This window comes from Myotis brandtii, unplaced genomic scaffold, assembly GCF_000412655.1.
Source record: "Myotis brandtii unplaced genomic scaffold, ASM41265v1 scaffold959, whole genome shotgun sequence".
NCBI lineage: Eukaryota > Metazoa > Chordata > Mammalia > Chiroptera > Vespertilionidae > Myotis > Myotis brandtii.
Window position 1 is genome coordinate 1,259,095 of NW_005371966.1, and position 14,511 is coordinate 1,273,605.

The following is a 14,511-nucleotide window of genomic DNA, read 5'->3' on the forward strand; positions in this document are numbered from 1 at the left end:
GTTTCAGATCTGGACAAAACCCTTGCTGGCCAAAAGCGGCCTTTCCAATTGCATAAGACATACTCAGAGTCCATTATGATGGGACTTGGGTGCTGAGAGGTAACTAACAGAGGTAGAGGGGCCCGGCTGTCATACACACAACTACAGCAGGTGTCCCGTAGACAGTGTTCTTCACCACAGCTTTCTGCTTAGGACGAAAGAGAGTTTACCCCTTGTGTGGCCTGTGCTCCACCTGAATCTTCCAGAAATGCTGTAACTTGTGTTTTGACAGACTACACCGGAGAATACTGGAATACGGAAAAGGAAAAGGAGTATCAGAAAGCTCTTTTGTGGAAGTAGAAAAAGTTGGTCATTGAGAACTAATGCTATATAATAAAACCCTAATATGCATATCGGGTCGCTATGATGTGCACTGACCACCAGGGGGCAGACACTCAATGCAGGAGCGCCTTTCAGCCCGAAGCCAGGCTCACAGCTGCCGAGTGTAGTAGTGGTGGCCAGAACCTCTCCTGCCTCTGCAGCAGGCGGGCAGTAAGGAGGGAGCAGTCCTGGACTGGGAAAGCCCCAGGGAATCAGGCCTAAGCCAGCAGGCGGACATTCCCCCAAGGGGTCCAGGACTGTGAGAGGGTGCAGGCCAGACTGAGGGACCTCCCCCCTCATGCACTGGGCCTCTAGTAAGAGAAATATAAAGAAGGTGTAACAGACTAGATTGGGGGGGGGGTGCAGGATACAAGCCCACTATCTTAGGGAAAATATACAGAAGATACCAGGAGAGTTTTATAGCCTTCTGAACCCAACTCTGTGCCCTATTTGTTGCTACTGCATATTAAAGGGCACCTGTGTGAGGAGGTGGGTGTCATGTCCTGGATTTAATTTGTGTTATTGCTCATCCTGGGCCTTTTGTGCTCTGTGGAGCTCATGCTAGGGGAATGCTTCAGTGTTTCTTTTCTGCTGTGCTAGTGCTACCCTGTGCACCCAAGGAAGCCAGAAATGATCTCTGACCCACAGATACTGGGTGTCAGCACAATATCATGTTCAAGAGCGTGAGCTTAGAATCCAGAAGTTCAGAAAGCTCATATGGTGGTTAGAGGTGTTCCCCTTCTTAAGGATTGCTGAAGTCTCAAGTCGTTGGCTGGGACCTGCACCTCTCCATTTCTCTATGGTGCTGCCACGCCACCACCCCAGCACCAAATCAGTGTGAAGTAGTGACTGTAGAGGGAGGAGCAACATAAACCACACCTCAAATGTCAACATGAAATCAATGATTGCAATGAAATGTGTAGTAAAATGAGAAAGTCTTACCAATCTCCGTGGTAGGTGTGGTTCTGTGAGCAGGGTCTGTTGATCTGCAAACTCCAACTGCTGGGCTTCTGAAGGGCACTTCCCTTCCAGGGATCAAATGGCACCAAATGCCGATACCCAGGACCAGTATGCTTCTATGTCAACCTAGAAAATGCAAGAGAGATAGGAAACTAAGCCAATGGAATGAGGATTGAGTCATCACTTTCCCTTCCCCAACTCTGGAATGCATGCTATTCTTAAAGAGAAATATTAGTTACATCTCATGTATAATATAGATGTCATGTTTCTTTTCATCCTTCCTTTCCATTTCAAAATATTTACACCTTAAACTACTTAGTTTATGCTAATCCCTCCTTTTTCACAACAGAGCGAATTACTACTTTCATAATAGTGTTCGACTGTCTTGGACACATGGATTATTTCAAAGTAGTAGCATGAGTGTGTGAGTGTGTGTGTGTGTATGTGTGATACAAACATGGGTGTGCTGTAATGTTAGTGTGTGTGTTGTTTTGTGTATCTAAAGAAACATTATTAAATGGGCTTTTAGAGAATACAAAATGTGTGAGTGATATATGCAGGAGTCAACATATTATATGAATATATATTTTATTTTTCAACCAAGGATATGTTTTTATTGATTTTGAGAGAGAGAGGAATGGAAGGAGAGAGAGAGAAACATGGATGTGAGAAAGAAATACCTGGTTCATAGGTTCTACTTTTCTGTATACATGGTACAGATGTGCATTATAATTCACTTATAGATTTCAGCTCATCCATTATCAGCCTCAAATAATGTGCTTCATAAGAGGAAATGCTATTTCTGCAACACACGGCTGCATGTTCAGCTTTGTTCACACACACTCATAGAGAGAACACGAACTACACCAGGACTAAATGTACATAATTTGGACATAACCTGCGCAGCCTTTGTCTTGGACCAGGGTGAGCAATCCTGCAGGCATCAGGCTCCCTTCTTAGAGGATTTGGTGAACCTGCTTTCAGAGCACAGGTGTCACGTGGAGACAGAACAGAACAAGGAAGGATAAACAGGTGACTCAGTCACTGCAGTGTCCCTGCAGCAAGACCTGCCAGCCCATCACACAACACAGGAGTGCCTGCGTCACCTCAGTCCCCACCACAGAGCAACCGACATCCCAAGACGCATGTACACACAGACACACTCACACACACACACTCGGAGTGACATTAGAGACACAGATGCCTGATACTGATGCATGCGATCCACGCTCTCTGCCTCTACACATGCATATGTAAATGGTTCTGCTTGTAGTTCTGGATGCTATTTTCAGCTCCTCTTCGTTCCTTATTTTAAAAACACAGGTGGAAATCCTAAAATGATGTTAATTTTTCATTGTTGACACTGTTATAGATTTTCCCCTATGAAAAATACTAAACATTAGTAATCAAATACCTAGGATTGCTTACTGAAATATATACTGCACAGACTGTAGAATTTTTATTCTGTTTATACACATATTCTATAACATATGAAACAGCTTTTAAATTGTACATTTTGACTATTTTCTTGTATTCACAGTTTTGTACATCTTTTCAACTATCACTTTCATGGATCTATTTCAAGAGACAACCAAAATATCAACTACAGTTATGTTTCTAATTACTAAAGCAATACATCCTTATGAGACAAATGAATGGAAGGGTGCTGAATGAAAACAGTAAATAGTCCTCCTGTCTTATACTTTGGTCCATGGTCCAAACATCTTCCTTTAAGTGTTGGTGCATACTCTTTGATATGAAAAGATGATTTCTTTTCATATTTTATACGAAGAGGAGTACAACTGTCTCCTCTCCCTTTAAAGATGTGTACAGGTAGGTGGATAGATACATGATGGATGGTTGGATGGATAGACAGATAGATGGTAAGTAGATAGATGATAGAGAGAATACTATGTAAATATCCTCTTTTGCACACCAGGCACAGTGCGTTAAACCCAGAACATTGAACAACACCAAACTAACATTTCAAATAACCCCAAAGCCCCAGAGGGCTTGGATGCAAAAATGCTTCCAAAGTGTTAGTTTACAATGAAATCAAACTTGCCTGCAGAGAGAGAATACACAGAAGAAAATAGAAGGGGGGCAGGATAAATAGCAACTCCACAATCTTTAACTTCATAGTGAATTTCAGACCATCAGGAAATAAAGTTATGAAATGGACTAGCTTCCATTTTTCAGGTCCTGGTATAACTTTTGTTCCATTTTATCTGCTCTTTGATTGAGCAATCAAAGAAGCGGATGACATAGAGCTTTCATCTCTCCAATCAGCAGCCATGATTTTCGGGAGAATTACTTAGAAGGTCTAGTCATTCACTCCCTTCCCCAGTGAGGGCTGCAACCACTTGTGAGGGAAAAAGGAAAGAAAACAGTGCTTTGAAGAAGTTGTGTCCAAATGAGGGCACTTTTCTTGAGCTGAGCCCAGCACCTCTCCTCAGGCAGAAATTCTCTCATCTTCACCCCAACGCGCCCCCTCTGCCCTGGTTATTAGCTGTTTAGTGGAGCTGCTTTGAAGCTGTAGGGTTTGTGATTCTAACTGTCCCCAAAACATTTATTTCCATAAAAGGATGAGCTGGCAGTTCCCCTACTTATTACAAAGCACACTTTATAAAATATGTTATGAAGAAAACATATTCTTGCCTTTTTTGCACCTCTCCATTGCCAGATGAATTGGCATAAACTTTCACACATATTTCCTTTAAGCTTTTAAGATTTCATGGGACTCGCAGTCATCATACAGATATTGGCATGGGAAACTGAGGTATGACCAAGCAGAAAAAAGGGGTTAAGAGTCTGAAGTCATATTTAAATTTCCAAGGACTCATTAAGCTGCACTGTTTGACTTCTTTAACCATTGTTTATATATACTTTTAATTAAAATTTTATTTTGAGATAAAGAGTCACAGTTGGCTGTAAGAAATCATTATAACAGTAATAATAATAATAAAGATTTCATTGGGGCTTGAATTCCAGTTGTAGACTGGTTGGTGAAAATGGATACATTTGAACTGTTTTTCATATGTGGTTCACTAGTTTCATAAATGTCTAGAAGGCACTCCTACCTGGAGATTTGGGCTGGTCTTATGCATATTTAAATAGCAAATATTACAAACTGAAAAATCATGAACTGTCCTCAGTTTTCTCAAAGGAATAACAACAATTAGACTTCTTTCTCACCTGCAAATGATCAGCTCTGACTCTAAATACACATACTCCTCCCAATTACCAAGCTCTGCCTCCCAATTTTTCTGTAACAAACAAGCAGGAACTCATCTCTAGAGCCATCTATTCAGAGAAAGAGAAGCATGAGCATTTGAGCAAAGGACTACACAAAGTTTCCCATCAGCGCCTTATTGTAATACTGCAGTGAATTCTCTCCCATTCCTTTGGCAAACTCTGGTGGCTCCTCCCATCCAGTGGACCAGCTTACTTTCAAAGATGCTGTTATCCCTCCCGTCCCTAATACCTGCCACAGGGAGATCTCCTGTGTCCTCTATAACTAGTGAACTCACACACAGCATTAGGGTAAAGAAGTCAGGGCAGCCTTTACCACAGGTGAGACCTCCATAATTACAAACAGCCTGAGAGTGAATGAGGTGTGTATTTCAGAACCTAATGATTTCCCTGTGTTGTGCATAAGGAGAAAGAGGTGTCCTTGTTCACAGAGTAAGTCATTGCATTGTACTCATCACAACAACTTTGAACATAGGCCAGGAGCTTGCTCCCCATGGAGAATGACTACCAAGTATAGTCTAGTCAACAAGGGTATGCTATGTATTCAGCACAAAGACTGAGGCAGACCTTCATGTATTGACATTGAAAAAGTTAAGACCAAACTCTGACTACAGACCAATTCAGTACAAGTTATATGCTTTATACACATTGCAACTCACATGGGGAGAGATGCTGTCCCCTTTATCTTGGAGAATGATAGACAGGCAAATACAAAAAAAAAAAGTCTCCAATGGTCAATAGAAATGTCACGATGTGGTTCCATCCAAAAGAGAAGAGGAACGAGGATGGAAAGTGGGTGCTGAAGGTAGATGTTGTTTTTCAAATCGTGTTGCAGAATATTCTAGGAAGGACAGTTTAAAAGTAACATATGCACCAAAATTGTACCTTACAGAGAGTCTAAGGCAGGGGTGGGCAAACTTTTTGACTCGAGGGCCACAATGGGTTCTTAAACTGGACCGGAGGGCCGGGACAAAAGCATGGATGGAGTGTTTGTGTGAACTAATATAAATTCAAAGTAAACATCATTACAAAAAAGGGTGGTCTAAGGGGATAGGAAATGAAATATTGGATGTAAGTGAACCAAAAGAAAGCAAGTGTAGCAAAATGGCAACATACATACCATTGTATAAAATGCAACCAGAATATATTTGAAATGTCTTGAGGTATATTTTATATGATCAAAAGAAATATTCATCATTAAAATGTATGTACCTCTCCACACGGGAAATATGGAAATATTCCAGTCCAATCAGAGAGGGTAGGGTTGCAGAATGTGCCAAGGAATAATAGCCAACAATTTCCCAAGGTAAAAAGGTAAAGCACGTGGTAAATTTCATGTTCCCAACCACGAGCTCAATTCATTAGCGTGCACACACACACACACAGAAATACTTGCACACAGTTACACAAGCACACATACAAACACACATATGCTCTTCAGAGCAAAACTTTTATAAACCAAAATGAAATTCAACACCTTAAAAGCAAAGAGAGAAAAACCAACATATATTACATGATATTAGGCAGGGTATTCTTATTACTTTCATTAGGGAGAGCTTGAGAGAATATGTTGGAGCCCAGGAGAACCAAAGAAAGAGGGGGCAATGAGACACTAAGAAGAGTGCCATGGCAGGAGGAGTGGGCATATGTAGCTCTGGAAAAGCCAGGGGAAGAGGTGGTGGTTCTGAGAACTCATGACCTGAGAGGAAGAGACCTCAGAGCTTGAGCTCTAACCTCTAAGTAAGGGGTGCTGCCCAGCTCTATGCGGTTTCTCAAGGAGGTCAGGGGAGGGATGCAGGAAACACCAGACCCATCCTGGTGATGATGGGGAAAAGCAATAAGCTCCAGCCACAGCGCCAGGATCTGAGAGGGGCCACCCTTGCCCTTAACCTGGGACCCCGCGGTCTTAGGAGAGGGTTCACCAGTCTGCTGGTGCTGGTCCTTACTGAAATCAAATGTCCCTGGCCTGTCATATGAAGGGTCATCACTGGGGCGTCCCTGAGAGGAGCAGGTAGGTACAGCCAGTTGTGTCACATCCAGACCCTCTGTGACCCTCTGGACACCCCACTGGCCAATCCTCACAGGCAGTGAGAGGGCAGAGGGGAAATGGAATTGGCACAGCTCGGTTTCAGCACCATACAGCAGCGTATAAGACTGAGCGGGAAGACAGAGACATCCTTAACCTACAACCTGCTTCTTCTTAAGGCACATCCCTGACAAGGAATACAACGGCACATCCTACCAATGCTGTGCTTTTCTTTAGAAATGCAAATAAACGTATACAAACTGTTATATCAGCATCATTCACTTTCAAACACACAGCCAAAAAACCCAGAGCCTTCAAGAAGGAACTTGTATTTATGCTTATATAATAAAGAAGGAGCCATTTACAGATTTGAATTCTATTTACCTAACTGCAATTAATGGTGTGATAACAGGAAATTTGACTTATAGAGAACATGCCTCTCAGTTTGTGTGTGTGAGTGACTGAGGGTGAGTACAATATCATCCCCCAGTTACACAAAGTTATTCAGATCTTCCAATCCTACCCATTTGTCTCATTTGCAGACTTCAGCTCTTCTCTCTCATATCATTCACATAATAGTTTTTTACTATAAGTAGGTGTAAATGAATAAGCTTACATCTTTAAGGGTTCATGTGACAATCATTACACGCAGAGGGGTAAAATGAGAAATACTTGGGGATCTCTGCTTTCAAGAACTCAGGTGACAGTACCCTCAGGCATCAGGTGTCACCTAGGATACTGAAGGAGAATGAGCTATGACAGGTTATTTAATCACCTTAGCCCACAACAAGCGGAGCTGCCATTCTCCCGTACAAAACAGGAGGGATTAGAGCACTTAATGTCCCACTAAAGACCATACACTGGCAACACAGACACACACACACACACACAACTCACATTGATTGCAGACACCGACTTATCTCGATGTTTCTACAGTTACTCCATCTCTCCAGTCTGTAAATATCCTCGTTAAACGGTTCTGCCGCGAGAAAAGAATGGCTTACCCCAGTTGCCATGGAAACCAGAATGTGATCGTAACGGTTTTCCCGATGTTGGCTTTCTGTGGAAACCAGGAACTACTAATACATCCACAGATGCCGAGCTTTGCTCTTGTTCCCAGTCAATTACATCCCAACCAATCCAATGAATGAATGAATAAAGCAGTAAATAAATAAATTAATTAATTAATTAATATAGAGACAATACCTGACGTTCTCGTGGAATAAGCTTTACGGGACACGGGTGTTTTCACCAATGGGTGTTGGATAAAATAACATAAAAGGATAAAAGCTTCTGGCCTCCCTTGAGACACACAAACACACACACGCACTCACACACACACTCCCACATACGATATATTAAGAAAAAACAACAACAAAAAGCAACATGTAAAACAAACACCTTTCATTCAACAAATACTTGTTCAGCATCTACTAAGTGCCAGACACTGTCCATACACCTTCAAACCAAACAGACATGCATTCCTGCCTCATGCAGCTGGAACTCAAACCATGAAATAAAGAATATGCGTATTTTTACATGTTCTAAGGTCTACACTCCATTTGGAAGACAACACAAGTTGCTGCAACACTAATGCACTCCCAGACAGTGGTATGGGGCTGGGAAAGGAAACAAGGAGGCTTTTCATAATCTACACTAATAAAAGATGCAAATTGACTGTACCTCCATGACGCCCACTAGCCAATCAGGAGTGAGTATGCAAATTCGCCCAACAAAGATGGTGGCAACCCCACCCCCCAGCTGCTCAGGGCCTCTGGGCAGCACGCACGCACGCACGCACGCACGCACGCACGCATGCACGCGTGCACGCACGCACGTGCCCGTGTGCACGTGCCCACGTGCACGCAATTAGGTCCCAGGTCCTGTGGACTTCCATTCAACCTGTCAGGACACAGGCGGCTCTGTGCGTTTGTGCAGGTGAGCGCCAAGGAATCTTGGTCCATTTAAAATGACCCCGGGGAGGAGCCAAACGTGAGAGGATGAAGCACCTGACAAGATGTTTTTAATGCTTAATAAATTTGCAATCACGGTCTTATTATCATTAAAAAATAAATAAAAAAATAAAATGATCCCGGGGAGGAGCCAAACGTGAGAGGATGAAGCACCTGGAAGTCAGAGGGAGGCAAATCAGGAACTCAGGCTGTGGCAGGACCAAGGTACCCTGGGTGGACCCTCAGACAGACAGATATTGTCAGCGGTGCCAGGACACCATGGTTCCTGAGGAGCCTTTGACCTAGGATGATAGGGACTTGGGGATGAACCTCTGCCCTTTGCAATCTGTGCTGTGTGTACTGCTGTAACCACACTGCCCATGGATGGATGCTGAAAGGCAGGCTCCTAATGTCAGGGCAGAGGGAACACACTTCCTCTCTCATAGTCTTTTGCAGTAGTCTGTGTTTTGGGCAAATCACTTAATAGCCTTTGAGCAAAGGTTATTAAGATAGCCTTTCTGCTCTCAAAGGGCTGCTTAAATGTCCTCAAAGGACAGTAGACTCCAGCAGTGCCCGTTGGTCATTCTGGGGACTCTGGAGAGTGGTCCATAAGAACAAGTTGGGGGACCCGTGAGATCCTCCTTTCCCTGCTCTGCATCAGAGAATCAGAACTGCTCCGTTCCCTCCCATGGAAACAACAGGTTGTAAGCGGTGGGAGGAAGAAACAGGTAAGAACATCCAGACCTTTCCTATTCAGGCAGATAGTAAATAGATTTGCACAAATGTAAAACCAAGCCACACTTTTGACAATTAAAAGATGTCTATTAAAGTTATTGGGGTGATTTTGGTTAATGAAATGATATAGGTTTCAAGCATGCAATTCTATAATACATCACTATGTGTTGTATTGTGTGTTCACACTCAAACTCATGTCTCCTTCCCTCATCATTTATCTGCCATTTAACCTCTTCTGCCTCCCCCACCACACCCCTTTCCCTCTTGTAATCACTATACTGTTTTTAAAATATACATATTTTATTGATTTTTTTTAACAGAGAGGAAGAGAGAGGGATAGTTAGAAACATCGATGAGAGAGAATCATCGATCAGCTGCCTCCTGCACACCCCCTCCTGGGGATGTGCCCGATACCAAAGTACATGCCCTTGACCAGAATCGAACTGGGACCTTTCAGTCCGCAGGCCGACGCTCTATCCACTGAGCCAAACCGGTTAGGGCCACTATACTGTTGTCTGTGTATATGAGGTTTTTTTGTTTTTTTTTCTTAATCCCTTCTCCTCTTGTAATCACTATACTGTTGTCTGTGTATATGAGGTTGGTTAGTTTTTTGTTTTTGTTTTTTTTCTTAATCCCTTCCCCCTTTTCACCCAGCCCCTAAACCCCTTCTCCTCTGACAGCTGTCAGTCTGTTCTCTGCATCTATGAGTCTGTTTCTATTTTGTTTGTTACTTCATTTTGTTAATTAGATTCTACCTATAAGTGAAATCATATGGTAGTTGTCTTTTCTGACTGGCTTATTTCACTTAGCATAACACCCTCTAGGTTCCAAAAATGTTATCATAAAAGGTAAGATTTCCTTCTTTGTTACAGCTGAGTAGTATACATTGTGTAAATGTACAACCACTTTTTTCATTAATCCTCACCTGAGGATATTTTTCCATTATTTTTTAGAGAGAGCGGGAGGGGGAGAGACACACAGAGAGAAGCATTGATGTGAGAGAGACATATTGATCGGATGCCTCCTGCTAGCGCCCGGACTAGGGCCAGATATCTAGCCTATGACCAAGGTATGTGTCCTTGGGACCCTTCAGTCTACATACCAATGCTCTATCCCAGGGGTCCTCAAACTACGGCCTGCGGGCCACATGCAAATACAAATATTGTATTTGTTCCCGTTTTGTTTTTTTACTTCAAAATAAGATATGTGGAGTGTGCATAGGAATTTGTTCATAGTTTTTTTTTAAACTATAGTCCGGCCCTCCAACGGTCTGAGGGACAGTGAACTGGCCCCCTGTTTAAAAAGTTTCAGGACCCCTGACTTAGAATATCTGAGCCAAATCTGCTAGGGAAACCACAGCTTTTTTATCCACTTCTCTACTGATGGGCACTTGGGCTGCTTCCAAATCTTGGCTATTGTAAATAACGCTGCAATAAACATAAGGGTGCATATATTCTCTTCAATTAGTGTGGCAGGTTTCTTCAGGTATATTCCCAGAAGTGAAATGGCTGGGTCATAAGGCAATTCCATTTTAAATTTTTTGAAGAAACTGCATACTGTTTTTCCCAGTGGCTGCATCAATCTACATCCTCACAAACACTTGTTGTTTGTTGATTTATTGATGACAGCCATTCTGACATGTGTGAGGTGATATTTCGTGGTTATAATTTGCATCTTTCTGATGATGAGTGACATTGAGCATTTTTTCATGTTTATTGGGCATCTGTATGTCCTCTTTGGGGATGTGTCTATTCAAGTCCTTTGCCCATTTATTAAAATCAAAACCACACTTGCAATATTTTTTTAATTTCAAAAATAGAGTGATTTTTTTTCATGAAGCTTATTTATATGTAAGCAACAATGGACTTAATATTTTTTAATGAATGCATTAAAATTAAAAGGTTAGTTTTTTCCAAACACTTGACTATTATATTACAGTGAAACTCTATATTTATAGAGTTGAAATTGTTCTGAATTGAAGCACACATTGTAAAATAAACCATTGTAAAGTATTCCATTCAGTGGCATTAAGTAAATTTGCAGTATTGTGAAACCATCACATCTATCATCTTACAAAACACTTTGCCGCGTCCTGAAGGAAATCTCATAGCCAGTAGGAAGTCAGTCACTCCTCATTCCTCCTGCCCCCAGCCCCTGGCAACCACTAAACAACTTTCTGTCTTTATGGATTGGCTTATTCCGAACACTTCATATATATTGAATCATACATTATGTGACCTTTGGTGTCTGGCTTCTTTTACTTGGAATAGTGAGTTCAAAGTTCATCCCTATTATAACACTCCTTATGGCTGCATAATATTCCATTGCATGGACAGTCCGTGTTATGTGTATGCATTTGTCAGTCCGTGGGCATTTGGGTTGCTTCCATCTTTGGCTGTTTTGACATGTGCTGCTATGAACATACACTTTCATGTATTTTTAAATGCTTGATTTTATTTGGGGGGTATCTCTAGGAGTGAAATTACTGCATCATATACTTATTATATATTTAAACTTGTGAGGACTGCCAAACCATTTTCAACAGTCACTGTACCATTTAAAAATCCCACCAACAATGTATATTTTTTTTATTTCCCTGCTTTCCCCACAATACTTGTTATTTTCCTTTTCCTGCGTTTTAGACATCCTAATGGATGTTACAGCGATTACTCTAGTTTTGATTTTCTTTTGCTAAGGAATACTGATATATCATCATATGATTGTTGGTCATTTGTGTATCCTGATCAGGTCATCTACTGATCTGTATGGTTGGTTTTTTGTCTTTTTTTTTTTTGGAGTTGTAAGGACTTTTCTCTCTTCTGGATACTAGACTCTCACTAGAAGTATAATTCACCAATGTTTTCTCACATGATGGAGGATATCTTTTTTTCTCTCTTGATAGACTTTTAATGCAAAAAGATGTTCATTTTGATGAAACCATTTATCTATTGTTTTCCTTTGTTGCTTTTGCTTTGGATCTAATATTTAAGAAATCAGTGCCAAATCCAAGGTCATGAAGGTTTACTCATATGTTTTCATCCGAGAGTTTTATAATGTTAGCTCTTATATTTGCATGGTGGGTCCATTATGAGTGAGTGACTTTTTGTATATGGCATACCTTATGTGTCCAACTTTATTTATTTGAATACAGTTGTCCTAGGGCCATTTGTTGAAGAGACTATTTGTACCCCATTGAATGGTCATCATCAGTTGTCCCTCACCCAATTCACTGCTGCGCTTCCAAGAGCCAGTGAAATGCTGAGCATTACGTATAAGGAAGAGAATTAGAAGTCAAATATAAGCCATTGGCTTAGGGCAGTGATGGCGAACCTTTTGAGCTCGGCGTGTCAGCATTTTGAAAAACCCTAACTTAACTCCGGCGCTGTGTCACATATAGAAATTTTTTGATATTTGCAACCATAGTAGAACAAAGACTTCTATTTTTGATATTTATTTTATATATTTAAATGCCATTCAACAAAGAAAAATCAACCAAAAAATGAGTTCGCGTGTCACCTCTGACACGCGTGTTATAGGTTCATCATCACTGGCTTAGGGATAATGTCACTTGAGGATGTAGGCAGTATGAAAATGTGATCAGACTTTTAAAAATAATGACGCTTTTGCTTCCAAATCTTAGATGAAAGAAGTAAAATCTGTAAACGAAAAAAGATTACAGAGCTGGCCCAAAGTTCAGGCAGGTACAAAAAAGTGAAATATTTTATAAAACAATGTAGGTGGAAGAGAGAGAGAGGGAGGGTGAAAGTAAATAAGATCTCCCCACAGCAAAATTGTATAGCATGTCTACCTAGTGAAATGAAGCGTGGATTCATTCCCTTTATAAATTTTATATTTTAAAAAAAATTTACAGGGAATATTTATTATTTTAATAAATAGAATAAAAACTTGAAAGTGGAATGTACATTAACTAGGAGTGCTCCATATCAAATTATTTTTGGAAAGTGGAGTGCTCTTTATTAGGTAACTTCAGGAAGGATAACCTGAAAATTAATTAAAGTTTTCTTGGCAGTACTGTAAGAAATGAGAACATGGTGTAATCCTTTATAGGTTGATGTCATTTGATACCTGTGTTTTCATGTAGTTGGATGAGAAGGAATCCATTTGATTGCCCCTTAAAAGTTCAATACAGACAAGTTTAATGTGGGTATTAGAAAAGTTAAAAGGTGTTATAACTCAGTCTTTGTTATTCATGGAGCAAATACGCCATTAATGTCCTTTGTTCCTATATCTTTCTTGTTTTGCAGATGTTGAATAGTTTCAGAACCAGCATGGTTCTGAAACTGCATTTGCAAAACGAAGGTAATGGTGTGAGGAAGCCACCAGATGGCGATGTGGAGCTGCCATTGTTAAGGTCAGCAAGGCCATCCTTGACACAGACAGTGGGGCTGGGAGCAACCAGGAGGATTTATTAAAATACAGATTCCAGGGTCCACCCAAGAATCATTTCGGTAGCCTGGGATAGAGCCAAGGAACCTGGATTTTAATGCTCCCTTCCCGTGATTCTGATGTAGAGGGCCCCATGTCCTCCACACTTTGAGAAACTGACGTAAATATTAATTGAAACCATCGGCCTATATGGGAACGTTTAGGGACAGGGTATAAATTGAGGCAAGAACTGAGTAAAACCGAGTCCTGAGGAACACCATCACGTGAGGGCTCATTTGAGGAGAAAGAGCTGGCAATGGCAATGAGAAGTTGTCACAATGGAAGAGGACAGCAGGAGAGAACTCGCAATTATGGAAGCCCAAGGAAGGTGGAGGGAGTGCAAAGAGAAAAGGAGAGAGAGAGTACTCAAACAGGCTTCACACAGTGGTTCCCTTTTATTCAAATATCTGTCGTCATCTTTGATTATTTTCTGGAGAAATATTGCCTCAAAGAATGAGAATGGCCTGTGACATTTGACATAATCTAAATAACTCTTCTTTTGCAATAATTGTTATATTGTCCACCCAAAGCCATGCTTATTAATTAATGTTATATTGATTCCTAATGATTTAAATATAAATTCTCTTTCCTTTGAAATATAATGTAGGCAATAGTTCGCATTCCATGTTTGATACTTAGGAAATTATATACCAGTGGCTCAAAAAGTGGTCATAATAAAAGCAAGACGGAATTATTACAATATAATTATGGTTATCAACAATAATGCAATTACACTATAATTAGTATTTGAGTGCTTGCTTTATACTACTGAGCGCCTAT